The 25,065-nt window shown below is 46.6% G+C and overlaps 2 long non-coding RNA genes across 3 annotated transcripts; one reads left to right on the top strand and one right to left on the bottom strand.

Annotated features, from left to right (window-relative positions):
* Positions 1 to 326: 326 nt before the first annotated feature.
* On the top strand, positions 327 to 16,375 carry LOC147581566 (uncharacterized). The gene is made up of 2 exons (XR_015250035.1): positions 327 to 3,469; positions 13,179 to 16,375. It is a non-coding gene; the product is annotated as an uncharacterized LOC147581566 (long non-coding RNA).
* A 2,051-nt stretch (positions 16,376 to 18,426) lies between these two features.
* Positions 18,427 to 22,842, bottom strand: LOC147581565 (uncharacterized). Of its 2 annotated transcripts, none has more exons than XR_015249702.1 (3): positions 22,646 to 22,842; positions 21,678 to 21,852; positions 18,427 to 18,531 (listed from the first exon to the last, which is right to left on the bottom strand). It is a non-coding gene; the product is annotated as an uncharacterized LOC147581565 (long non-coding RNA). The 2 variants fall into 2 exon arrangements; XR_015249703.1 differs by having other exon boundaries at positions 22,650 to 22,842.
* Between the last annotated feature and the right edge of the window lie 2,223 nt (positions 22,843 to 25,065).

The raw sequence follows: 25,065 nt of genomic DNA, 5'->3' as shown, positions 1-25,065 counted from the left end.
CACAGGGCTGCATTCCTTTCCAGAGACTCCAGGAAGGATCCGTGTCCTTGTCTGTTCCAGGTTCTAGAGGCTGCCCACAATCTCTGGTTCATACGTGGCCCTCTTTCTCTGTGTTCAAAGCCTGCAATATCAAATCTTTCAGACTCATCTGCAGTTCTCTCTCTCTCTCTCTCTCTCTCTCTCTCTCTCTCCCCCTGACCATATCCTGGAAAGGTTTTCTGCTTTTAAAGGGCTAATGTGATTAGATTGGGTCCACCTAGATAATCCAAGATAATCTCCCCATCTCAAGGTCCTTAACCTTAATTGCATATGCAAAGTCTCTTTGGCCATGCAAAGTAATGTATTCATAGGCCCTGGGGATGAAGATGTGAACATTTTTGGAGGGAGGGATTATTTTGCCTACCAGAAGACCTAAAATGGAAATATGTTTTTTAATTAAAATATATGCATTCACAGGAACATATAATATGATTCATTTATATAATGAATGACTAAATTGGGTGAATCAGGTACAAAAGTCAGTATGAGAGTAGAGAACGCTACATCACCCAGTTGTATTCAGAGAAAATCCTCCAGGATGTCATGTAGATTCTTCAGCACCTTTTATACCAAGGCCAAGCCCACATGTCTGGACCATTGAAAATGCCAGTCTTCCCTCCTGTCCGGGCCCAGGCTCTGCACAACTGTCTGCCTTGTGGAAGGTGGGGCCAGAGCTGAAATGTGGCATAAGTGAGGGGACAGGAGGGCAGGAGGGAGGCCCTGAAGGTAGCCTGGTACCTCAATAGAGAGCTGCTGTTTGCTAGGTTCTATTTATGGGCGTTCCTTTTGCAAGAGCAGCATTTTCTTCCTTGGTGGTCTTTGTCCCTTGGCCTTCTCGTGCTGCTGTTTTTTTTTCCCACCTGGATCTTGTGTTTAGGCTCTCTTGGAGAGGCTCTCTGATGAATGACCCTGGGTGTGTGTGTGTGTGTGTGTGTACACACGCGCACGCACACGTGTGTGTTTGGAGCTGCAAGAGTAGATTAACTGAGTCCTGTTTTTTTTTACTTGTGACTAACTTGACTGTAAGTACAAAGGAGAGTATAGAAGGGCATTCGTATTTCTTTCTGGAAAGCCTGGAAGGTGAAGGAATGGGCTGACAGAGGCCACTGAGTTCAGAGATATGGATCTGATGACAACATGGGCATTGATTTCTTTATAAGATTGATTTCTTTGGGGATGCTACGACGGGCTCTGAGCCTGGGATTCAGGACTCACCCGTTACAGCGGACTGAGTCTTAGGTCCTTGCCTATCCTGAAAGCATGTTGGAAGCAGAACTTTTCTCCAGCCTTGCAACGAGGCTTTGGACTCACCACTAGATGGCACCTGTGCCGTGGCTCTCTCCCGCAGCGCGGCAAGGCGGCCAGAAACTTGTCCCGGGCTGTGGGACTGACCCCCTCACAGGGCTGGACGGGGTTGCTCCTCGGCCACTCCTGTACCTGGTTTTGCTGGCTTCCATTTGGGTATCCACCAGGACTAAACTAGGACCAAACAAGGCGGTTTTTGCTTCATTCTCTGCATCTGATCATAGGCTTAAAAAAAAAAAAATGATCCTTTTGTTCCTGGGGCTCCTGAAAGAAAATGTGAAAAACCTATGAAAACAGATTTGTTTTGTGATTGTATTTTGCTTATTTGTTCATAGGCAACATGGGAGCCGGACAGACTTGGGTTTGAGCTTTGGCTCTCATTTTCTGGACAGTCTTTTCTGTGCCTCAGTTTTCTTCTAAAAATGAATCATCCTTGCCTGATGGCATTGTCAAAGAGGAAGACATAAAAATGATGCAACGTGTCCAGCCAGTGCCTGGCGCTTGGGAGGTGATCTTCTGTCTCACTTCTTCCCCAGACGGAGCAGGAGCTCTGACCCACTCACCTGTGTACCCTCTCAGCTACCATGGTGCCTGGCATGCAGGTAGTCCTCTGCATGGATTTTGAGCAAATGAACAAACTAGCTCACGAATAGAGCTTACTCAACTTAATTTTTTTTTAAATTTTTAATGTTTATTTATTTTTGAGAGAGATGGAGACAGAGCATGAGCGGGGAAGGGGCAGAGAGAGAGAGGGAGCTCAGAGCCTGGAGCCTGCTTCAGATTCTATGTGTGTGTCTCTCTCTGCCCGTGCCCCACTCACACTCTGTCCCTCTCTCTCTCAAAAATAAATAAACATTGAAAATTTTTCTAAAAAGTGCTCTGATTTTTTTTAAATGTTTATTTATTTATTTTGCGAGACAGCAAGCATGGGGGAGGGCAGAGAGAGAGAGACAGAGACAGAGAATCCCAAGCAGGTGCTGCGCTGTCAGCGACATGGGGCTCGAACTCACCAACCATGAGATCATGGCCTGAGTTGAAATCAAGAGCCAGATACCTAACCAACTGAGCCACCCAGGCACCCCAAAAGTGTTCTGGTTTGATCTCATACCAACAACAGGAGCCTTTATATAATATCGCTGACTAGAGGCATTCAAATCACTGCTTAAACACATTTAGGGACAAGGAATTCGCCACCTCAAAAGAAGGTCCCCTTCTTTTTAGACAGTTCTAATTGTAATTATTAGATCGAGACTGTTGCCTCACTTCTACACATTGGTTCTGATTCTACTCTGGAGCCACTTAAGTTTCCTCCCTCTTTCACAGGTCGGTTCTTCAAATTGACAAGAGCTGCTGTCAATCACCTCTTTCTCAACTTTTTCTCCCCCAACCTCTCCACTACCTTCAGACATTTTCGAAGGACTCCTCGCCTCTCCTAGACCACAAACTATCTGGAGCTGAGCCAGTGAACAATCCATCATCCGGAGACCCTCTTGTGCCCTGGCTTCCTGGCTGTGCCATGACGCACAGCTAGATGGTGCTATGCCCAAGGCCCCATTCTGGAGCTCTAGGACTAATGTAAAGTTTGCCTTCTTCCCCTAAGAAGTTATCGGTGCTAACCCCATCTTGCCTCATACCATTTTCCTCAGTGACCGCCAGAAGTCCAAATCCCAGCCTCTGCAGTGATTCACTATCACCCTGACACATCGTCCCCATCCTGCTCTTTACGCATCTGATATGGACATCCTACGTTTTGCCTGTCCAGTACCCTGCCCTCCTTCTCTCGATGACTGCATTGCAGTTTTCCTTTGAAGAACCATTCCCTTACTTGCCAACATGCGGTTCTGGTGAGTTCTGTCCACCGTAAGTGGGCAGCGGACCCAGGCCTGGCCAATCAGAGATGCCTCCACACTAGCTACAGTGGACGGTTAGGGTCGGGATTTCACTGGTGTGATAAGGGAAGAGGCGGTGGCTGAAGACTGGTCTACCTGTTGGACAGCCATCCACTGCTCTGTGGGGAGAAGCTGCCTGAGAACAGAGCCAACGCAGAGGAGAGCACCCTGGGGACATGTTTGGGTCCCCGATGCCTCTGAGACGAAAGCCAGCAGTCCCACTGGCCTTCAGGCATGTGAGCAAAATAAATTCTCTTTTCTTTTGCTTAATTAAGTTTGAGCTGGATTTCTGACATTTCAAACTGACAAGTCCTAATATAATTTCTAATCTGACTCACCCTCCCACCCCTCCCCTCCTGGGGGACATTGCATTGCACCTCTTGGATGACACGGTGAGAGCTTGCCCCGTTCCCTCGTATGTTCTCGCCTCTCCCGTGAATGCCCTTCCCACCTCCTTTCATTAAGTGAAATCTGGTGCTCCCTTGAGGACACTGCTTCCCCTGCAGCTCTCTCAGAAGACAGGTTGATTTTTTTCCCCTACACTTCATGTGCCTCAAGGCCAGGAAGTGGGTAGGAGCCCTTCTTGTTCTCTATCACCATTTAAAAACCACTTCTCTTCCTTCTACTTCAAATTCTCCAGCTTCTCTCAACCTTGGTGTCCACCTGTCCTTACTGCTCGCTGATGACTTCGGCCCTTGTCTCCTTGACTTTCTTTCCCTCTGGCTCTTCCAGGCTCCATTCTCAGCCACTTCAACAGACTCGTGAATGATTCTTCCAACACACGGGTCGTCATCACCTTGGCTGCCCTTGACCTCCTCATCACCAGCAACTATAACACATCCAAAGCCTCAAATTCATATCCCACTTCCTATCATCTTTCATCCTTACAGCTCACCTAACTAGCATACCCTTTGACCTTCAGACTGCCAATTTACACAAACCCCGTGTTCTGGACCCTACAGTCCATCATTACAATCATTCCCTGGAAGAAAACCTAAATCCTGGTCTGTCTTTTCTTCTTTTTTTTTTTATTAAAAAAAATTTTAAAAACATTTATTCAGTTTTTGAGAGACTGTCCAGTACCTGGAAGAAAACCTAAATCCTGGTCTGTCTTTTCTTCTTTTTTTTTTTATTAAAAAAAATTTTAAAAACATTTATTCAGTTTTTGAGAGACAGAGAGAGATAGAGCATGAGTGGGGGAGGGGCAGAAAGAGGGAGGCACAGAATCCCAAGCAGGTTCCAGACTCTGAGCTGTTCGCACAGAGCCAAACACGGGGCTCCAACCCACAAACCATGAGATCGTGACCTGAGCCGAAGTCGGCCGCTTAATCGACTAAGCCACCCAAGTGCCCCTGTCTTTTCTTCTGTTAACATTCACCGTGTTTGTTTGTTTTTAATTTACTCATTTTTGAGAGAGAGCATGAAAGCAGGGGAGGGGCAGAGGGACAGGGAGAGGGAGAATCCCAAGCAGGTTCCGCACGGTCAGCACAGAGCCCCACATGGGGCTTGAACCCACGAACTCTGAGATCATAACCTGAGCTGAAATCAAGAGTCAGATGCTCAACCGACTGAGTCACCCCACCATGGTTTTTTTTTTTTTTTAATGTTTATTTATTATTGAGAGAGAGAGACAGAGCATGAGCAGGGGAGGGGTAGAGAGAGGGGAGACATAGAATCTGAAGTAGGTTCCAGGCTCTGAGCTGTCAGCACAGAGCCCAACGCGGGGTTCAAACTCACAAACTGCGAGATCATGACCTGAGCCAAAGTCGGTCGCTTAGCCAACTGAGCCACGCAGGTGCCCCCCTGTGTTGTATTTTTTTTAATTGATGACTTATTTACACTGGGATCTGCTTCCCAGAATCCCTTTTGCCGAATGGTTCAAGGTTAGAGTTGGTCAAAAGTGAGGTTGTACAAGATCTGGGAAGCAGAGTGAAATAGCAGCCATTACACGCTGAGGGTTGTACGGGTTGTACTTACTTTTCCCTTTCGGGATCTCTCTTCCCACTTTCTGGCAGTGCTGGCCAACAGTGACACCAGACCCAGCCCAGACACTTGGGTGTGAACTCGCAGATGCAGTTACAGTGGAGAACCAACAACCATCCCTGGACTTCCACACCAGCCCCCTTTGTGGTCCTACTGCAGCAGCTGGATATGGCTAGCTTCCAGAATTCCTACACATGCCTACTCATTCTCCAGTGCCAGGGCTGGATCGTGGCTTTTTTCTGATTCTTCAGCTCCAAATTTGGACTTTTACTTGCCCAGCTCCTCCCACGATTGTGTAAGGTCTAATTACTATAATAAGCTCCTTATTCCAGAAAGCTTACTTAGTTCAATCCCAATGACACACTTTCTTTGAGCTTGCCCCAGAGAAAAGTACTGCTGGGGAAAACACACAATCCTGCTAACTACTTATGTTTTTTTGTTGTTGTTGTTGTTGTTTATTTTTTTGAGAGGGAGAGAGAGAGCAAGAGCAAGGGAGGTGCAGAGAGAGAAGGAGAGAGAGAGAATCCCAAACAGGCCCCACACTGTCAGCACAGAGCCTGATTTGGGGCTGGAACTCACAAATTTTGAGATCATGACCTGAACCAAAATCAAGAGTCAGAGGTTTAATTGACTGAACCGCCCAGGCACCCCTAACTAGTTATTTTTAATTCATGACTACATAGGGGTCATCTGGTTTTGTCTATCCAGAATCCTTTCCCTCTTCCTTAGGTAATAAGACCACAGTTTTGCTAGATGAAGTATCCCTTCCCCTCCCACTAAGCACAGTCTTGGTGAGATTTACAATAAAATCATCGTTCTTCGCCTCAATCTGGCCATTGCTCTCTCCTTGGAATCTGAATGTGAAGGGATGGAATCCACTCATCCCAACAGCTGCTGTCCATGAGTCCCTGGTCCTTCAGCTTTTCCTATGACCACGTGAACTCTCTCCATTCTTCCAACAGATTTGTTGCTCAAGCCAGCCAGAGTCAATATCTGAGGCTTGCGTGAACCTCAGATGGATGCTCTGTTCCACCCAGCAGTCCTGCTAAGTTTCCCATCAGTATGGACTCTCACTTCCCAAGGCACTCACTTCATAGCTTTCCCTATTTCTCAAACCTGCATTCTGCTCCACTCAATATCAGGCTCATTTTTCATTCAGAAAATGGAAGTGGTTAACACCTTCCTACCACCAAGCCTACAAGCCTACTGGCAGCTGACCTCATATTTTCCAGTTTCTTTCCAGTTACAACGCTTCCTCTGTAGTAAGCATTCTGTCTCCCTGCCTCTATTAAAGGCCGAGTCCTCCACCTACGCGCTGGACCCATCTCCACTTGCCATCTCAAAGATTATGTGTCTCTCCTCCCTCTCTACTGATCGTCACTTTCCCTTCCTCTACTAGAGCCTTCCCATCTGTACACAATTGTGGGCTAATACCTTCCATCTTTTAAAATACATCCTTCCTTGACTCTATATCCTTCCTTGACTCTATATCCTCCACTAGCCACACCCCATTCTATTTTCCTCACTCAGAGCAAAACTTCTAGAAAAGATTGTTTCTACTTCCTCACCTCCCATTCTTTCTTCAACCCACCCAACTGGGCCTCCATTTTCAGTATCCCAGCCAAAGCTGCTCTTGGGTTATGCCACAGATGACTTCCATGTTGCCAAATTCTTTGGGTACTCCTCTGTTCTGCTCTGTGTGCTCCCCGCGGCACTCAACACAATCAGCCTCTCCCTCATTTTCTGAGTTGCCTCTGTGTCTCTGACACCCCAAACTTCATTTTCCTCTGCCTCACTAATTGCTCTAGAGATGATATCCCACTCTACAATTTTCCTTCCTTTATTTCCCTCATGGTATTTATCATACTGTAATTATCTTGCTTATTTTCATATACCAGCTTATTTTTAGTCTCTCCCTATACTGACAGCAGAACATAAAGTTCTTTGGGCCAGGAATTTAGTTTTGTTGCCTGTACTATTTAACTGGTGCATAGTAGGTATTCAATCAATGTCTTCTGAAAGATAAACATGACATGTTTCTCAGACCTTTTATCATCACCTTTGAACTCTCTTCTCATGAGGCCCTGACTTGGGCTTCTGTGTTCACCTCTGCTTCGTTTTTTAGCAAGAATTCTGCTGGATCAGTTGAGGGAAAACTCTCTACCCTTGATTTCTGGGCAAATTCCTTATCCCCACCCCCCACCCTCACCCCCCACCCCCCAACCACCAGTATCTTACCACTCCAGCTTGCCTTCAACAATAATCCTGTCAAGTTTGTTTAGCCAGAATCCCCTCTACCCCCCATGTTTCATCTTAGTAACTTTCCATCCACTGCCTCTGCTCCTTGGCTATAAATCTTCACTTGTCCTTGTTGTATTTGGAGTTGAGCCCAAGCTCTCTCCCCTACTACAAAACGCCATTGTAGAAGTCCCTACTGAATAAGTCTGACCTTATAGTCTTTAACAAGTATCATGAAGATTTCTTTAATGACCCAGCAGTTCTATTAAGGCAGCCTAAATTCACTGCAGCTTTTTGGCAACCATATCCAAGGCTGTCTCATTGACGTACATGTAAATGGGGCCCCCTGGATTATGCAACTTGGTGGCTCCCACATTACATTTTTGGCCAGCACTAAGCAGGGGGAGTTAAATATATTTTCAAACATTAAAAAAAATGTTTTTAAAATGTTTATTCATTTTTGGGGCGCCTGGGTGGCGCAGTCGGTTAAGCGTCCGACTTCAGCCAGGTCACGATCTCGCGGTCCGTGAGTTCCAGCCCCGCGTCAGGCTCTGGGCTGATGGCTCAGAGCCTGGAGCCTGTTTCTGATTCTGTGTCTCCCTCTCTCTCTGCCCCTCCCCCGTTCATGCTCTGTCTCTCTCTGTCCCAAAAATAAATAAACGTTGAAAAAAAAAATGTTTATTCATTTTTGAGACACACACACACACACACACAGAGACAGAGTATGGACAGGGGAAGGGCAAAGAGAGAGGGAGACACCGAATTCCAAACAGGCTCCAGGCTCTGAGCTGACAGCACAGAGCCCAACGCGGGGCTCAAACCCACAAACTGTGAGATCATGACCTGAGCCAAAGTTGGACACTTAACTGACTGAGCCACCCGGGAGCCCCCAGGTTCAAATATTTTTAATAGACATGCTATAAGGTCAGTTTTCCCCCTTGCTGTATATAGTTTCCTCTCCTCCACCCCTACTCCCCACTTTCTGGAAAGAAAATAAATATTTATACTTCTTTCTAATAGGAAGAGTTTGGGTCCTCCCTTCAGGTCCACTGAGTTTGTATCTTGCTCTTGTCTCTCAGCACCTTAGTGATATGTTACTTGAAATTTGGGTAAGCCTCCTTTATCCATCTTCATTAAAATGCTGAACAGCATAAAGTCAAGGACAGAGATATGTGACACACCAATAGAGAGCTTCCCTCAGGCTCCCCCTTAGCACATTGTCACCTTATGCACACCTTGCTCTCAAATTGCTCAAAACACAAAAATGTTTTGGAACAAAAATGACCACATTGAATCGTGTATGGAAGGAGCATTGGACCCAACACATTAGGTTTCAATTCTCATCTCTGAGACTTACTAGATCTATGAACTTGCACTGGTCACTCCAATGCTCTATAGTGCAGTATACTCCATCTGTGAAACCAGTATCGAAATGGTTTTGAATCTAGTTGCAGGGGAGGGGCAGAGAAAGAGGGAGAAAGAGAATCCCAAGCAGGCTCCGCGCTGTCAGCGACATGGGGTTCCATCTCAGGAACCACAAGATCATGACCTGAGCTGAAATCAAGACTAAACATGCCCGACCAACTGGAACCACCCAGGCACCATCCCATTTTTTCCATTCACTTTATTTATCTTTATGTTTTAACATTTTAATGTTACATATACCATTAAAAAACTGGAAAACATGGGATGCCTGGTTGGCCCAGTTGGTTAAGCATCTGACTTTGGCTCAGGTCATGATCTCATGGTTTGTGAGTTTGAGCCCCTTGTCTAGCTCTGTGCTGATAGCTCGGAGCCTGGAGCCTGCAGCCTGCTTCGGATTCTGTGTCTCTCCCTCTCTCTGCCCCTCCCCCACTCATATTCTGTCTGTCTGTCTGTCTGTCTGTCTCTCTCAAAAATAAATAAACATTAAAAAAAACCTGGAAGACATTTTGAGATGCCTAAAACATTAAAAGCTTTATAAATGTTTATGCCCTTTAACTGTATGAACTCTATTCTGAGGACTTAATCTAAGTAAATAATTCAAGTTACAGAATATGCTGCATCCAAAGATGTTAATGTGATGTTATTTAAAAAGTATAAAATTGGAAACAGTCTAAAAGTGCAGGAATGATTAGATAAAAACACATCATCTATTTAAAACCAAAGGCAGACTTAAAATTTTGTAGGTAAAGTCTGTAATAGCAAAATCTTACAAAGTAATGTTAAGTGAGAAAGTAGAATAGAATTATATTCTGATTATAACTTTACCTTTAAAAAAAAACAAAAAATAAAGCACTAAAAATATCTGGACTACAGAAGAGTGACTGTTTTGGGTGGTGAGGCTCAGGATCATTATAAAATGTTATTTAACTTTTCTACACTTTGCAAATATAAGCATTTGTGTAAATAGGAAAAAAAAATGTGGTTATTTAAAACTCAAAAGTACCTGCTCTCTGGGAAGGAGACTGGTGGGTTGAGCTTATCTCTTTCTGAGGAACCTACTTGTGGGGTTGTGGGGAGACAAGACCGATAAACTGCTGTCCTTCTTCAAAGGCCCCAGAGCCCCACCCCACCCAGCCAGGGGCTCTGGGGCCCCAGCCACTCACTGTCAGGTGCAGCATACTCCCTCCCACTCTGATGCAGCCTGGGCCCTGAAGGTCTAGTCCACGATGTCGTTTTCTCCCACGGGTGCTTGAAATCCCCAGAGAGATAGGGAGGGGGCCTTCGATCCACTCAGGCCTGCCCTGACCAGGAAAGTCCCCTTGTACACTCATTGTCACCTTATGCTACTCCTTCCCAGTGGGACACTTTTGATAACGATGATGCTGCTGACGAATGACAATAGCTTACTGAATTCCTAGAAGGCGCCACTGATTAATTAGAGAGTATTTCAGTGAATCCCCACAATGATGCCTGTACACCCTTGAGAGATATGCATAGTTATCTTCATTTTATAGGTCAGAAAGCTGAGATTTAAAGGGATTAGGCCATTTCCTCAAGATTGCACAGCTAGTAAGTGGCAGATCTAATTGACTGTCCCTGGTCCATGCTCTTGACCACTGTCTTGATGCAGGTTGAATGTCCAACTCATGCTCTCAGCTATACCGTCCCCCCTGCCAACCTCTTCCTTGCAGTTACCACTTCCTCACTTAAACTGGCCGGGGCTGCCTTTTCTCACACCATTCTCCAGTCATCCTTCTCCCCCGAACTCCCTGAGATCTGAGGCAGCAATTTCAGGAGGTTTCGTGTACACACACACAGACACACACACGCACCCGGCACCTTCCCATTACATGCCATTTCTGAATGGCATGTACATATGATGAAACTGAAGCCACACAGATACAAGTCACAGGGGTCCAGGGCACCACCAGAATATAAATTCCGAAGCGTTCCACTTATTTGTCATGGTCTGTGCCAATGGGGGTCTGCCCCACAATGGGGCAGGATGTGCCTGACTGTTCTCTGTGTCAGCCTCCAGCATCCAGGACAGGGCCTGGCACCTCAAGCGGACTCCATAAAAGTTGTTTGAATAAATGAATGAAGGAAATAACTAATGAACGTTTTAATGGTATCACATGTAGCTTCAGTTTCTTCATCTGTCAATAGGTAGGGTTTCCCCTCTCCTTTGAGTTGAGAGCTGTTGAAGGGCAGGGAACGGACTGTATTCCTTGTGTATGTCTAGCCCTCACTGCATTACCCGTAGACAGGATGTACTGTCAATAAAGGTCATTTGAGTGGAGCTGAATCCCCCCAGGCTCCTAGTAGGGGTCTGAGAATGGGTGAAGCAAGGCCTAATGCATGTCCTGCACACGTCTCAGAGAAGAACATTTTGCTGTGAAATTACTGAAATGGATCGTGCTATCTGCCTCCTCACTGCAGAGTCCGTGTGCAAAGTGCCTTCCTGAATCTGTAGAAGGGGTTCCCGCTTGAGAGTTAGTCCCAGGCCTCTGAGTTGGGCTTCAGGATTCTGAAACTGGCTCCGAGCCAGACTCAGCTTCCCCTGGAGGACTGATGCCTGGCCTTCCATTTCTGTTTGCTGAGCACCTGCGAAGGGTCAGGAATCAGAATGGGCTGCTGCTACTTTTCAGGCAAGAGCTCTTTGAATTGCCTTGTACGTTCGTCTTTGGTTGAAGAAACCCAGGAGGGTAAAATGACCTGACAGGAGAGGTTTCCCACACAGACCCTGACAGGATTTCTCTGGGGGAAGGCCCTCCTGCCTGCCCGCTTGCCCAGGACTCTACGGCTCAGAATATTCTATCAAATAACCTCCTTTTTGAGCTCTTTTTCCTCCCCCCCCCCCCCCACTCATGTCCCGTCTCTCTTGCCCCATCTTCCTTATCCGCCACAGAACCTATGTACGGTCAACTGCCGAACAGCACTCTTGAATGGAAGACCGAATGAGCCTCATCCCCCTCCTCCCTTCTCTTGCCTGCCCTCTCTCCCCCACCTGCACACACGCGTGCACGCGCACACACATTTCCCCTTCAGCCACACTCACCGCCATGCCAACACGGCAGCCTCAAGAAGCTAGTAGAGTCATTATCTTATTTTGCTCCCACACTCAGGAAGTCCTGAAGGCTCCGGGCCACCCAGGGGGGAAAAGGGTCCGCTCGAAACCTTTGGAATGACTCAGTGGCTCAGTGGCCAGCACGGGACCCAACCATCAGAGGTGTTACTTCCTTGCCTTCCGAAAGGGGCAGTTTTTAGCAGGCTTGCTCTGATTCAATGGAAAGGCTTTATTTCCATCAGGTTGGAAGGTTTCAGGTTTCAAGCAAGCACACAGCTGTTCAGTTCCGAAGGGCTACCCTGGCCCGAGACTGGAGGACGCACCTACTCTCCCAAAGCGACACAGTGGGTGCGGGGCTGTCCCAAGCTCTGTCGTTTGAGGTATAGCTGAGAATTCCCTTCCCAACTTTAAAAGTCCTTGAGATAAACTTCGAGAGGGACAGTTAGCAATAACGTCCTACTACAAGAGTATAGCATTTACCGTTAACCAAGTACCTTTACAGATAAATATCTCACTCGGACCTCACCACAACCACAGCAGATGAGAAAGATTATGATTCCCATGTCACAGATGAGAAAACTGAGTTCCGGCAAAGCAGCACAGCTTGTGCAAGGCAGTGGTACAGGTGGAGCTCACACCCAAGTCTTCTGGATTCCAGAGCTACTTTCCTTCATCTTACTGGTTTCCCTCTTTGCTCTGCCCCCATTAAAATGGCAGACCCCGGGGCGCCTGGGTGGCTCAGTTGGTTAAGCGTCTGACTCTTGGTTTCGGCTCAGGTCGTGATCTCGTAGTTCGTGAGTTCGAGCCCCACGTCGGGCTCTGCAAGGACAGTGTGGAGCCTGCTTGGGATTCTCTCTCTTCCTCTTTCTCTGCACCTCCCCTGATCTACCCTATCTCAAAATCAATAAAAACTTAAAACACAAAATGGCAGATCCCTCCGGTTTGGTCATTATCTCGCTGCTTAATTGTCAGTAACACTTTTGCAGTGATAAGCAGAGGTTCACTGAGAACATGATCACGTTGTGACTGCCCACAGGACTGACCTCTGGGGGAGGGCCTCACTCCAGGGGCTGGAAGAGCCACGCATACATGCCAAACCACACCTGTCAGCCAGGGCCATTCTGCCAGAAATGAGCCAACCCAGGCATTAGTACCTTTGTGTTGCCCTCCGAGGTGAGATTTCCTCAATTCCTTAGGAAGCCATCTCTCTCTCTGTCACCATTTTCTTCCAGGGTGACAGCGGAATTCTGCCCCCACAGCTGTGTCTGCATCCTGTCCGTTTCCGTGTAGCTGAGTGGCCCGCCCAGCTGGAGCTCCGTGTGCCTGCCATCCTCCCGAGCGCTTTGCTGGAGGAGCCATTTCTAGGAGGAGAAGTCACGTCGAGTGTGGGCCCTGGCCTGGATTATGCCCCTCCGGTCACAGGGGAAGCCAGGTGGACGGCAACTGTCTATAAAGGGTCACCTACCGCTCAGGCCGTGAGTGGGAACACGGAGGGGAGGCCCCACTCATTCTGGTGATGTGGTGGGGCTCCCAGGATCCCTGTGGGTGGATGAACCGAAGGTCTTCTGTGCACCAGGAATAGGAGTCACTTCGTTTCCCCCCTGCCTCGCATTCTCCACCCACCAGAATCAGCGGAATTTCCTGCAGGCCGGCAGTGCTCCCTGACTTCAGGAGCGGTGGCAAGGGACTGGTTTTCTTGTGCTTTCCCAACATCTCTCCATGACATTTTCGCTGTTTCCCCACCTCCCATAGTGACCCTGTGCTTGTCCCTACTGTAATCACACAATAATAAGAACCACAACAAAAATCAACTCCTATCTACTGAGCATATCAGCCTTAGTAAATCTTCAAGCCATGCGGAGTAGGTATGGTCACCGCCATCTTATAGTTGAAGATATGGAGACTTAGAGAAGTCAAGAAACTTGACCAAGGTCACCCAGCTGGTAAGTGGCTGTGCAGAACCATGTGGACCTGCTTCACAGTCTGGATCACTCTTGGCAATTTCTCCCCAACTCAATACACCAATCCTGTGTTCCATCAATTAGGTCCACCAACCGATACGTGTCTACAGATTCCAACCGCCCCTAACCCCAACCCACCTATGGGTCTGGGCACCTGGAGGGACTCAAAAAGCAGGAAGCCATAGCCCCTGCCCCTGCGTTCCAGAGGAGCTGGCTAAGGAGACAAGGCAAAGACCAGAAATTCACATCCAACCTCTTTGCCACCTTTGCCAAGTCACTTCCTCTCTCGGGGCCTCAGTTTTCTTCTCTGCAAAATTAACTGGTTGTACTAGGAGATCCCAAGTACAAAATCCTACTTATCTGTGATCAACTAAGCACAGCCCACCTAATGAGAAGGTGGGGATACTGGGGCCCAGGGATTAGGACTGTCCCCAGGAAAATAGCTAGAGCAAAGCCAGAAAAGAAAACCATGAGATTTGATCCTTAGAAGAAAACTGCCTGGTTACTAAGAATAGGACTAACACCCAAGAATGAACCCAGTGGAGGCCCTGTATAGGGAGGAGGCTCACCGCTTCCGGGTGCTTCTGTAGCCGACAAAGACCAGAGAGCTTCATGCTGATGTGGGTTTCCCCTTAGTTCTTGGGCACTGACGGAAAAGTAAGCTGCTTGCTTCTGATCCTTTTGCTTCTACCTGTACTACAGGGTGTCCTGAGAGCAGTCAGCCTCTAGATCTGTCATTTAGAAGCCATTTTCCTTAGAAGGGAGGGGCCCAGTTGGCAGGCTGCCTTCCTTGCGAGGCATCTGGGTATAAATGTCCACGGCTCGCGGTGTGTCCTAGACAAGGAAGTGTTGGCATTGGTTATGGAGGAAGGGGATAAGTGGCTTGTTGACAGATTTTGTTGCAAAGTTTCTTTCTTAGTTGTGTTGCCTGTTTTTCCCATGCTGACATGGAAGGCACATTTTGAACCTGGGTGACAGTTTTTGCCCCTCCTGACCATATCTTGTAACAATGGGGTATGAGGCCACTTTAGATTTGTGGGCCAGAACGCCATTTATATGACACTGTGCACACATTTTCTCAATCTGTATGTAAATTATTATTGGTATATAATTAGAGCGAGGTGGGATACTCTTCATAATGCTCGTTTGACAGGTGGGGACACTGAAATTCAAGGAACTGATGTGCTTAAATCATCCAGTGTGATATCCAGGGCAAGGTGGGCTCAAATGGTCTTTTCTATCTTCTCAGAGCCTGCGAACCCACGCTCTCTCATATTTCTTTTTTCTTCTCATTCATCCCTTTGCCCCCTTTATACCCAGAGCTCTTCTATACATGGATTTCACTCACCCCTCCAACTAATGACATGGAAAGCCATTGCTTTCTATGCCCTCACTGGGCTCTCAGTTTAGGAGAGAGACGATCAGAGGGTAGGCTTACCTCGCTTTGTCTATTATAATCATATGAATCTATATTTGCGAGGTGCTTTTAATTTTTAGAAATTAAAAAAAAAATCACAGGCGTAATTTAATCACTGAGGATATGGTAGGAAGGCCCAACAGGGTTTAAAAGGGAGGGCAGCTATTTCCCAAACACCTCCTCTGCCAGGTACTTAACGTACAGTAACTCATTTCTCTTCCGGGACAGCCCTGCCTGGGAGCTGTGGTTACTCCTCAGATTGGTTAAGCAACTTGCTTAACTGACTTAGTAAGTCAGATCCAGGATTTCAAAGCAGACCCATCTGTTCTCCAGCTACCCTTCTGTGGCCGTGGCAGATCTCCCCACTGCCAATCCAGCACCACCTCTGATTCCAGGACGTGGGGCTCAGATGTCATATGGCTCCACGATTTGAAGTGTATCCTTGGTCCATCTCACTGTAAATGCCCTGAGAACAAGGCCACCCCAAAAGCTGTCCGTGTCCCAATCTCTGGGACTTTATATGGTAACAGGGACTTGCAAGAGTGATGGATAAAGGGCCCTGAGGTGGGGAGATCAGTCTGACTTATCCAGGTGGACCCTTGTAATCCCAAGGTCCTTCCAGGGGGAGGTGAGAAGGTAGACGAGGAAGGAGGAGAGGTGAGGGGGGAAGCAAGAGGGTGAAGTGAGGGGAAGGGGCTAGGAGACAAAGGAACACGGGTCACCTGCAGAAGCTAGAAAAAGCAAGGAAACATTCACCCCGAAAGCCTCCAGAAGGACCCCTCCAGGTCGACACCTTGTCCAGTGAAACTGACTTCAGACTTCTGGCCTCCAGAACTCCAGTAAGACACTGTTTGTTCTTTTAAGCTTCCATTTTGTGGTCCTTTGTTAGAGCATCCAGAGGAAACTGATACAAGTACTACTTACCCACTTAAGAGAATACCTAAAGCCTTTAAAAAGTGTCCTTTTATATGTAAATGATCTACAGCAATTCATTGTATGCCAAAGCCAAGACTGGCTCTTGGATATTTGAATTAAAAATCATTAAAAAACATTTTTTTTAATGTTTATTTTTGAGAGACAAAAAGAGACAGACAGAGCCTCAGGGAGTGGGGTGGGGGTGGAGGGGTGGAGGGAGGGGTGGGGGCAGAGAGAGGGAGACACAGAATCTGAAGCAGGCTCCGGGCTCTGAGCGGTCAGCACAGAGCCCGATCCGGGGCTCGAACTCACAAACCGCGAGATCATGACCTGAACTGAAGTCGGATGCTTAACTGACTGAGCCACCCAGGCGCCCCTGAATTAAAAATCATTTTAAGTTAGTAGTAAAAGGCAAAACTGTACTGGCCTGGGCTCGACAAGGCCTAATTTAATATTGGCGGTATGGGACTTTTGTTTATGTATTTGAAGGAAAGTTTTAAAAGCTCTGTATCAGACTTCTAATGCAGACTGACCTCCCCTCAATGTATCTAGGAAGGAAGTATACTAAGGATGCAGGAAACAAAGACTAATACTCTTAGCACGGAGGAAAGACTTAGCAAGTTAACTGCTCTTGCCTATGTGTTAACTTCCATTCTGGTGAAGAATTATTTGTTCAGTTACACATTTCCGTTTGAAACAGAGGTGTCTACATAGAAATATGTAGCTTTTTGGCACATAATGTAATTTATCAATTTCCTATGCATGATATATAATAGCTTATACTTCTAAATCTTAGAACGAGGCAAACATATTAACCATTAGCTTTGGAACCGGTGTGTAAATACAAAGAAAATTCACAGTTTGCGTCTCCTTCTCCCAGAAGGAGCTAGCATGTGGATTTCAGCCTCACGTTTGTGGATGTGTTTGTGTTCTTGTGTACGTGTTATTCACAGAGATGTTGTTTGTCACACGTATCTTGTGCAGTTACCACTGACTGCACAAACGACTATTTGTAATCATGGCGGTTTTCATTGTAACCCTTTGGCTGATGAACATGAACTTGAACGATGTGATTCAAACATCGAATTGGCGTAGGCTACGGTGAGAGTCATGGTTATCATTAGGTGTGACCCCCCCGCTTTCCGAAGCAGCTAAGCGGATGTTCACGGGGGCTCACTTACAGTGAGTTAAACAGCAGAACACAGACAAACTCTAGATACTTAGAGCGGTGTCTGCCACTATTTTCCTGGTGACAGCTCTGGGTAGGCCCCACGGGGGGGGGAGGGGGGCTGACAGAAGTGTTATCGGCTACACTCTCCGGAACTGCAACAGAAACATAAATACGAAACAGAAAATATTAATCAATCATGAACTAGTTTGACCCGAATGATACCGACTTGGAATTGTAAGAGCAATTGGAGACGTCACCGAGAAGGAGGCGGAGATATGAGGCTCAAACTGGACCTTTAAAAGAGAGAAAGAAGTCTTAAGTCAATCAAAAGGATACACCCAGCAGATGCGGGGTGGACCCGGGGGGGTTTATCTGAGACTTGCAGGTGCACCCTGCCAGAAGCAGCTTGCACGCTATTGAAGTGAATTTGGGGTCCCAGTAACTATCTTCTCTCCCTCTGTGTTATCCTCAGGGTAGGACATATACAAACACTGCCAGAGACTTTTATTTTGAAACAGCCTAGCTGCTGTTGCTTGGAGACGGACATTAACAAACCTTAATGTCCAGACATGACGCTGAGTGGTCATCCTATAGCTTCTGTATCCTAAGGCACAGGACCACCCCTACAGCAGCTTCATTAACGGCACAGGCTGCTACCCACAGGGGTCCATTTTAGGATTCTGTCTATATGTTTTGTTGGGGGTCGGTGTTAATTCAGAATGAGCGTGCTCATAGACTATATCAACATATTTCAGTTCAGAACCTGTTGTCTGACCTATTCTAGTGAAGACCTTGCCAAGTGGCTTTTGTCACCCCCTCTGGAATGACATCACCGGGATCAAGTCTTCTTCTTTCGTTGTAGCCTCCTCCAACTCATGCCCAGTCCTAGAACCTGAATCAGTCTGCAAAGCCAAATGGATGCCAGTGGGAGGGTTGGGGGGGGGCGGGATTTTAAAGGAAAACTTAAGAAGCTAAGGAGTAAGGAGGAATGATTCTTTCCTACTACCCACATTTTCAACGTTGCTTTCTTTCCATATTTCCTTGCCTTGAAATCACTGCTGGAGTCTCTTCTTGTCCAAAGACAGGCAAGTGACCCAGGGGCATCTTTAGAACGGCCAGAACTGTAAATAACATCTTAATGGCAATAGACCATTGCTACTTTTTTTTCCCCCTTCCATTCCACTTGGCTGGGGCGGGGTGGGGAGCCCAAAAGACTACTTTACTCTGAGGCCAATGGACAGGTGTGTGAATGTCCTCCTGGGCAGCGTGGGCCTGCTGGAGGACAGCCATGGGCCACTGAACCACTTCGAGTCGACTGCCCTGAAGATGGTCCAGACCTGCTGCTGTCTGTGACATAGGGGCCAGGGGCTGCCTGCTAGCCCAGCGGGAGCCTCCCCAGAGTGCCATCGGCTGATTCCTCACCTACGCATCCGGAAGCAGTGAGTCCGGCAATGACAACTAAATCCTAACAGGCCTGTGTGGGAAGACCGTGAACCAACCACTCTTCCTCTGGGTATTTGGCCAAACGTGCACTTGGGGCGCCCCTTCCAGGAGCAAGGAACCCTTCTTACCCTTTAGTGACATCTGCCTCTTGCAGAAGAGGCACTCCGCCAGGTAGGGGACATGCCTTGGACCATACAGGTAGGCAGAGGGTGAAAGACACTCTTGGTCAGTGACTTCTAACCCACACCTTTGCCCTTTGGGCCACACCACCCTCCCTTCTGCCTGTTTCCTAGGTTGTTATCAGATCCAACTGCTTTATCTGAAAAATACTTCTCTCTCATTTTCCCATTTTTTTCTTCTTTCCCCACCTCTATTTGTTTTTATTCCTATTTTGTGTTGGTTTAGACACACTTGTCGGGGAGGTAGATCAGGGAGGCCCCCAGATATTTGGACTGGGTGGGCTGCTATCACATATGGACACATGTGCCTGCAAGGCTTACTCCTCCCTAACAGCTGGCATCTGGAGCGGGGAGATGGCTGCGGCCTCAGAATCTGGAGACACACAGCTGTCATGTGGCCCAGCTAAGGGCTGGCTTCCTGCCCCTACAGATGGCCAGGGTGATGCTTCAGGGGTGCTGAGCCTCCCCATCCTCACCCCAAACACACAGGGCCCTGCAGCCCATTTCTTCTGAGAGGAGAGGCTTAAAGACCGTTATTATGTGACAGTCATAGCCTCGACCTTAAGTCACAGGTCAGGAATAGACCCAAAAGGGAGCATCTCCGGGAACGACTGAACACCTGCTCTGGTATGAAACCAGAGAGACTTCCTGCCCACCTACTGTGCCTCAGTTTCCCTATATGAACCATCTACCTAAAAGCAACATCATGCTCTCAGAATAAAATTTTTGGAAAAACCTGAAAAATATAAAGAAAAAATTATCCACAATTCTCCCATTAACATCGCTTTTTTCATAGATCTTCTATGTAACTGAACCATGTTGCAGGTACAATTACTTATCCTGTTTTTAAATGGTAACCTTTCCTTATTGTAAATGTAATACATATTCGTTATGTAGCATTCAGAAATTTCAAACACAATCTATTATTATTATTATTAGATGCCACGAAGAAATGTAAATGCTACCAATATAATAAAAAAGGTTATGTGTTTATTTAAAAAAAGAAATTTCAACCCAAGAAAAGAGAAATGACTTTTTGTTACTCCACTGAGAAATAACATTTATGTTGATGTATATTTTTCCAGTCTTTTAAACAAGCCTAATATACCTGAAGGGAAAAAAAGCATAGTGGATTCGTAGTTTACATGCCTTTTTGTAGCTTTTCTTTTTCACTTTAGTTTTTTCCTTTTTTTAAAAAAAAAAAGTTTATTTATTTTGAGAGAGGGAGAGAGAGAGAGCACGAGTGAGCACAGGGGACAGGCAGAGAGAGAAGGAGAGAGAATCCCAAGCAGGCTCCATTCTGTTAGTGCAGAGCCTGACGCGGGGCTCAATTTCACGAGCTGTGAGATCATGACCTGAGCTGAAAACAAGAGTCAGATGCCTAACTGACTGAGCCACCCAGGTGCCCCTCCTTTTTCGCTTTACTCGGCATGAATAATTTTTATGTCATTAAATGTTCTTTTTCATGTATGATGATAGACTATAACAAATATGCTTTATTTTTTTTTTAATGAGCTTTCTCTTTGTTAGCCCTTTGTTTGGTTCTAATTTCTCCTCATCATGAACAGGGCCAATTGTGGCTGAATCTTTGCCCTCCCCTGTTCTGCAATAACATCTCCGAATTCCCTGAACCGTCCTAGATTATGGCAGGACGGCACCTGACGAAATGTACGAAAATACCTTGAGAAATAACTACGACGCGTTATTGCCTTTGTCAGTTAATTCAGGATGTAGGCGGTGTTGGTGGAGATGATGCATGTACTAAGCGAAGGATAATAATAAAAGCAAACACATGGCACTTTCTATGCACCAGGTGCTGTTCTAAGAGCTTCACATTAGCTTTAGTATATTTCATCCTTACAACTCTACCAAGTATGCACATACTATGAACTGGCTTCGCCTTCAGATGAGGAAATTGAAGCACAGAAAGGTTGAGTATTTTGTCAAAGGTCACAGAGCAAGGAAATGGTGGAGCTGGGATTCTAAGCCAGACTTGCTCCCAAATCCATACATGTAAACCTCTTGTAAGAAGCCAGTCCTCCTGACAGCGGATGACTGGGAAAAGAGGAGGAGTGGCAGGGTGGACAGCAATATGTAAGATTTTGGTGCACTCATGATGTCCCATGTGCTAGTAAATAGGGGCTTCACAGGGGCTTATCGGAAGGGGCTCATCAGCCTTTAGGCTCTGCCTCAAAGGTCAGAGCACTTTGATGATAGAACAGAAGTGATTATTTCAAACAAAAGTTATCTTCTAGACATATGCACTGCATAGTTAGGAACAAAATGACATGATGTGTTTTGTTTGGGGTGTTTTGTTTATCATCCTGGTTGGGGAGGGGGCCTAACGAACAGACCAGACAGGGGGTAAGTGATAGAAAATCAGCCAAGAGTTGACTTTGTTAAAGCTAAGCGGTAGATACACAGGAACTGTCTCTACTCTTGCATTGGCTTGAAAGTTGTCATAGGAAAACATTTTTTTTTTAAATCTCAAATTAACGGAAACCATCTTGACAACAAATTTCATAAAAAAATAAAAATTAAAATTAAAATAAATCTCAAATCATTGGACTGTTCACGAATGACCTTTGCGGGATATTCCAACCCAGAGTGTAAAGATTCAGAGTCGAACATAAAGATAAACTCACCTCTTGACTGCAGCTTTCTGAAAAGCTTCCCCAGTGTTGATCAGTCCATGGAAACATCCCCTAAGGGCCCAGCTCCTCCTTGTGGACCAGGGGAGTGACCATTACGGGTTTATTCATTCATTCAGGAGGTGTTATTTTTCATCTTGAGCCCAGAGATGAGCCGTGAGGGGTATAGCTGAGTTTCAGAGATGCGATATACAAATAAAAAAGTTGACACAAGGTAACAGTTCAGCAAACGCCCCAAACCTTACAGGAAGCTCAGTGGGTCAGGGAGGCGGCCATGTGTGGTATGCCTCCGCCCAGGGCTTAGAGTTCCCAGGTGGGGAGGAAGGGTGCACGGACTGGGGAGCCCAAGAGGGCGTTTCTTTGTCCCCAGTCATTCTCTTCACGTCCAAGGGGCCTGGGGCTCATGGCCGAGCCTGGGGCAGAGGGCGCACGTGGGATGCTGTCAGCTTTTCTACTCCCCTCTATTTTATAACCACTGGCCCTGGGCTCCACTTTGCAAAGGGAGACGTACTTTCCAGCTGGCTGAACCAAAGAGACAGAAAGCACCTGTACATCAACACCTCCGAATAATATAGGGTGAGCCCAGGGCCTCATAGGGTGCCTCATCGGGTGGCAAAAGTGAAGACAAACCAGGCTGCTTTGTATTTCCTCGGTGACTTAATTGGCCAGGAAGAATAGTAGTGTAAGACGATATATGTAACCTACTCCCAAATGGATTTGACATGATAAGAGGCAGATTAATAGGAAACAAAGCCCCAAAAAGGTGAGGGAGGCCGGTCCCACCGACAATGAGCGAGTGGAAGAAACTTCTGTGTGCTCAGAAAGATCCTAGTGCACCTCAGATCACGTGATCCTCCTCTACCAATAGAAGGTCGGTGAGCTTCCACCCTCCCCCACCCTCCTCGTCCTCCACCGCCGCCTCCCTCCCTTGAAAGCTAGTGTTTATTTAGTTCCTGACTTACTCACTATGGTTTATGCCAGGATTTAGGGTAACAGAGAAAACCGAGAGCCGTAGCTCTGTAATTAGACCGCTCCTGGATTTCAGGCAGGGCCCATCTGTGAATATGCCTGATTTTTCCGATCTGGAGGCAACAACAGAGGGCCAATCTGCGCAGCTAGATTAGCCCCCAGTTCCTTGATCTGCCCCCGCCCCCCCAGATGTGGCATACCCCAGGGTCACAGCTCAATTGTGGAGTCACCGCACCCTCCTGCCCACGCCTGCCAGCCCTCCTGGGGCGCTGATGGCCTTGTCTTCTTGGGGACGGAAAGGCCAGTGGGAGGAGGGGCATCCCTGGAGTTAGGTGCTCCTTGCGTTAGAGAGAAGCTGCTGGGAGGTCTGACTGAAGCCTTCGGTAACTGGGGTGCTGAGTATTAATTTCCATTTTGCATGGTCAGGCCAGCACTCGCACTGCCGTGGACAAGATGGAAAGGTAAGCCCGCCCTGCTCCCAACCAATCCTGAGCAGCAGGGAGCAAGACTGAAAAGTGCAAAAGCTCAGTCATGCAGTGCTCCTCTGCCAGCACACAGGCCTGTGCCCAGAACAGGGACTCATCCAGGGGCTTCTTCATGGGCCAGACGGCACCCATCTTCCCTGGGCACAGAACCCACAATTCCACCACCTGGACTCTTACGTTTTTCCATGGCAATGCCTTTCCTTTCTCTTGGCTCTCCCAAATTTCACCAAAGTCTGTTAGGGGGTCAGCTTTGCCTGTGAGATTTGCTCACTTGCTTATGTGCAAAGGGCCTAAGCTATTTTCATGATGACAAGGCCAAATAGCTCCAGCGTGAGTCTGTGATCTCAGGCCTGAATGTAACTTAGGTGCATTAATTAAAAAAAGAAGAAAAGAGGGGCGCCTGGGTGGCGCAGTCGGTTAAGCGGCCGACTTCAGCCAGGTCACGATCTCGCGGTCCGTGAGTTCGAGCCCCGCGTCGGGCTCTGGGCTGATGGCTCGGAGCCTGGAGCCTGTTTCTGATTCTGTGTCTCCCTCTCTCTCTGCCCCTCCCCCGTTCATGCTCTGTCTCTCTCTGTCCCAAAAAAATAAATAAACGTTAAAAAAAAAATTTAAAAAAAAAAAAAGAAGAAAAGAAAAGAAAAGAAAAGAAAAAAGAAAAAGGTCAAGTCAGGAATGAGCTGCTCCCAATTTGCTGCACAGGCCAGATGGAATCTGGAGAATTATGTTAACTCCTGTGTTTTACCTGTAAAAGAAATGCTGGCTGTTTTACAACATTTCCAGAGGAGAGACCAAGATGTTGAGAGATCTAGAACCATGTCCTAAAAGGACTAGTTTGAGGAATCAGGAATGACAAGGCCGTGAAAGATAAAACTGAAGGAGAAGAAGCACCTTCAAAGCAGCGAGGCCTCCGTTGGCTTGAAAAGGCAGAACCGAGGTGAAGGAAGAGGGAATACCGGGAGACAGGCTTTGAGCTTATATCAGCAAGAGCCTTCAAAGAATTAGGCTTTTTAAACATGGAAAGAGCTCAATGAGGCAGTGAGTCAGGACCTCGTCAGGCAGTAGCCAAGCGGAGGCTGAACAGCCACTCCTCCTAGAAGTGCTGCAGGGGGATTCCTGCATTGGGCAGATTAACTCAAAGATTCTGTTCTTCTGTAACTGTCCGAAATGCAAGTTCAATACTTCATGAATTAGATTTGGAGATAATATGAAAAATTTTCAGTAGCTGCTTAGAAACTTCTAGACTTTTTTTTCCTTTTCCAGAAATGAAAAATGAATGAAGAGGAACAAATGGAAACCATGGATAATGTTTTTGGTTACATCCAGCATTTTGATGTCGCGTGCCTTTATGTTCCTCTCAATTTCAGGTCCTGTTTTCTTTCTTTTACTTCTACCCATACGTCATTTTATTTTCTCTATGGCTCCCTTTTACCCAGAAGGTTTCATTTATGCCATAAGTGGCAGGGCTCTGGAACATTCTGGAAGAGTTCGAGGTCTGGTTATTTGTGAAATGATTAGAGCAAAAAATCTATAATGTCTCATCTGGACTGGTAAGTGTCTCTTTAAACTTCCCTCTCTTTTCCAACCACATCTTCTGGTCATAACCTTGACTGAGTTTAAGAAAAAGCATTAATACTCTTAATATTATAAGAAAAGGGAAAAGAAGCAGAACTGCCCTAATTCTGGAGGAATGCACAGGCAAGTACAACCACACTAATGTTGAAACAAAGAAAAGAAAGAAATGAAGAGTTTCCATAATACTAGAAATGACATATACAATAATTACAATAATTCACATAAGTGCTGGCAAAAGCATACATATCAATTTTTTAATTTTTTTAATGTTTATTTGTTTTTGAGAGAAAGAGAGAGAGAGACAGAGACAGACCATGAGCGGGGGAGGGGCAGAGAGAGAAGGAGACACAGAATCC

The sequence above is a fragment of the Puma concolor genome, chromosome B1 (genome assembly GCF_028749965.1).
Source record: "Puma concolor isolate L17-30 chromosome B1, mPumCon1.1.hap2, whole genome shotgun sequence".
In the NCBI taxonomy this organism is placed as follows: Eukaryota; Metazoa; Chordata; class Mammalia; order Carnivora; family Felidae; genus Puma; species Puma concolor.
Note: the sequence above shows the minus strand (reverse complement) of the source record. Positions and strands in the feature narration are given on the sequence as shown.